The sequence below is a fragment of the Macadamia integrifolia genome, unplaced genomic scaffold, assembly GCF_013358625.1.
Source record: "Macadamia integrifolia cultivar HAES 741 unplaced genomic scaffold, SCU_Mint_v3 scaffold_189A, whole genome shotgun sequence".
Classification (NCBI taxonomy): Eukaryota; Viridiplantae; Streptophyta; class Magnoliopsida; order Proteales; family Proteaceae; genus Macadamia; species Macadamia integrifolia.
In genome coordinates, this window is record NW_024870635.1 from 39400 (window position 1) to 42810 (window position 3411).

Below are 3411 nucleotides of genomic sequence, written 5' to 3' on the forward strand. Positions count from 1 at the left end.
GCTTGGTTGCCCTGATTCCAAGAGAAATTTGGGTGATTTCTCCATCCTGGATTGTATGTGTTACTATATGGATTATTCTGGTATAAGGCATTAACACTATCATTAGAAGTGCCCCCAGAGGTGTTAGGGCATTCTTCTATGACATGTCCAGGGGACTGGCACCAAGCACAAATCTTAACTAAATTGACTGATGATGGCTCTCTAGGAACAATAGCCTCAATCCTCTTGATTAGGCTATCCAAATGGGCTTCCTTGGCTACTATCCCATCCACAAAATATCCTTTTCCTCCTATGGTTCTTTCACTCTCTTGGGTTGATTCCCACTCACGGGTTTTGTCAGCTAAGTCAAGTAAGAATTCCCATGCCTTTCCTTCATCTGTAAAGGATGTGAATCCCTCAGGGCACATAGACTCTATCATTTGTTTAGTTGGGTAATCAATACCCTCATAAATTATTTGACATAAATGCCATAGGTCTAGGCCATGGTGAGGGCATTCTTGGAGTAGATCCTTGAATCTCTCCATAAGCTTGGAAAATGACTCACTAGGCTTTTGCCTAAACTGAAGGATATCACTTCTAAGCTTATTGGTCTTGTGAGTTGGGAAAAACTTCTTAAGGAAGACAACTGTGAACTGTTCCCATGAGGTTATAGAATTTGTGGGGAACCCATACAACCACTTCTTAGCTTGGTCTTTCAATGCAAATGTGATAAACCTAAGCTTAACAGCATCATCAGAAAGCTGTTGGATCTTAATTAGAACACATACCTCTTCAAATTCCCTTAGAAATAGGTATGCATCCTCAGAGGTCAACCCATGGAAATGGGACAAGATAGTGATGTATTGAGATTTGAGTTCAAAATTATTGCCCTAGGCTTGTGGTAGAACTATGCAGGAAGGTTGGGCTGTTCTAGCAGGGTAGAACCTATCTTTCAGAGATTTAGGTGAAGGGTTTTGCTGTTGGTCTCCCATATTGAAGGGTTTTAAAGAGAGCAAACGTATAGGGTCACTACTTGTTGGATCTCTTCTTTCTAACCGATTCTTAGTATTACGTACCCACTTAACACTCATGCAACAGAAAAACTACCCACAACTAAAGTAAGACAAGCACAAAAGAATGGATAGCAAAACTTTTTTTTGATGATTTTTTTGATTTTTTTTTTTGCTTTTTGGGAGCTTACCGGCAGGGATCCGGGGTTGCTCAGGTCAATTCCTGAGGTACTGCTACAGGGCGAAACCTGTCTTTATCATACTGTGAGGCATGGCGACCTCCACTGATACAACTATTATTGCAAGTTGTTCTTCTCAGGAATTCAATAAAAGAAAAGGAAAAATATAAAACAAAGCAAACAAAGCACTCCGATTTACCAAAAGAAAGTGAAAAATAACATGGAACTGTCTCCCCGGCAACGGCGCCAAAAACTTGTTTGAGATTTAAAATGTAACCGCAAGCGTACGGATCAGTGTAGCTACGGGTCGAACACAGGGAGAGCAGCCACTTTATTTTTTTATTTCTTTTAATAATGCGAAAGTGAACTGATTAATGGTTGTGATCTAATTCTAATTACCGCCTCCTAAAAATAACGTCCTAACCATTCGTCATCTAAGAATTTAAAGACGCAAGCCACACAATTAAAATTAAATAAATAAATAACTAAAAGTAAACAACCCACGCAATTAAAAAAAAATAAAATAATAAACAAGGGAAAAAAATGCTGAAATAAAAATAAAGTAAAAGCAAGGGGAGAAAGCTAGAGAGAGACTCACAAGTAGGTTTCTCTACTTAGCCCGAGGGATGCATCATAATATGAGCTTCCTTAGTTGACCAGAGAGTCACTCTTACAAGGGTTACTCTACTTAGCTTTAGGGAAAGGGAGACAATTAAAATAAAAACAATAAATTGATGGTTCTATGGCTAGGAGGGGCAAAGCCAACACATACACTAGCCATGAACCTTGGGGGAGAGGGATAGCAATAATGTAACGACTGAAAATAAAAATCCTAAATTAAGAAAGAAAGGGTAGTCAGAAGAGGGAATGAGAGGGGGGAGAGAAGACTACTGAAGGAGCCTACTTACTTGAATCAATGCTTGAACTTGAAAAAAAATTGCTCCACGGCTCATGATCTTGTCACCTAGATCTAAGCCTAGAACTATAACTTAAAAAATTACAACTCAATTGCATAAATCATAAACATAAAAAGAACTGAATAAAAATAAAAGAGTACTTGCATTAATTGAAAAAAAAAAAACTATTACAAAAGTGATTAAAGAAAAATAGAGAAGAACTAAAACCAAAGAGTGAGAGAGGGAGAGAGAGAGCAACTAAAAAAAAAACTAGAAGAAGAATGAATTGTCTCCCCTCCTCTTACATGAGTTGTATTTATAGGGAATGGAGAGGTAGGGTAACAATTTTCTCTTTCCTAAAAGAGAGAAACCCACAATTGATTGTGAGATCTTTTGAGTCCAAAAGTGCTAAGATGGAGGAGAGAGAAGAGAGAAATAAATTTTGAGAAATTTCCTAAAATTTTTTTGCTTATTTTCTTTCCTTTTTCTTCTAATTTATTTTTCTTCTTTTTTTTTCTCTCTCCTAGGGACGACTTTTTTTCCTTCTTGCTTCGTGTGATTTGGACAATATTTTGGTGATGATGTGGAGGAGAGAGAAGACTTGGACAATCTTTGGTTCTCCCTTTTTTTTCTCTTTCCTTTTTTTTTCTTCTCTTCTTGCTTCCACGATTTTGCTTCTCTTTTTTTTTCTTTTTATCCTCTCCATCCCTTCCACGATTTTTGAGTGAAAAGCAGGAAATCTTCAACAAAATCTTCTAAAAAAAACAACCATAAGATTCGAACTTGAGACCTCTTGGTGAGCAAGAGAATTTTGTACACCATAGCTCACCAACTAAGCTAGGTAGTTGTTGTTACCAAAAACAAATCTTTAATCACTTAAAGATGTGGTCCATCGATCCTTGTTGGCATTTGGAGTATTCCTTGTACCTCTGGGACAATTGCAAACGGGCTGGTTCTGCATCTCGGTTCAGTTCTGATCCATTATTCTTTTTCTGACCCGAAAAAGAATAATCATTTGTACGGGTGACCAAACGAATGTGTACTTTTAATCGAACACGTCCATCTTGCTCAAAATTTCGTCCGCTTCGCAACCATGAAAAGAAATAGGACCACTTTACGTGTAAAATTGAAGATATAGCTCCCGATAGTCCTTAAGGCATTGAAAATATAAAACCTGCAAAAAGAGAGTAAAACCCAAGGTAGCTCCATTCTAAATATGTAAAATGCATATTTTACTACCCTAGATTTCACACATAAATGTGCTCATCAGACACCATGACTATAATGTATCTACTTTGAATTAATATATTTTCTGCTTATATATATATAAAAAAAAAAAAAAAAAAA

General features: G+C 36.9%; 1 non-coding gene across 1 annotated transcript; it reads left to right on the top strand.

Annotated features, from left to right (window-relative positions):
- The first annotated feature begins 477 nt into the window (after positions 1-477).
- On the top strand, positions 478-584 carry LOC122071111. The gene has a single exon (XR_006138058.1). It is a non-coding gene; the product is annotated as a small nucleolar RNA R71 (small nucleolar RNA).
- Positions 585-3411: the final 2827 nt, after the last annotated feature.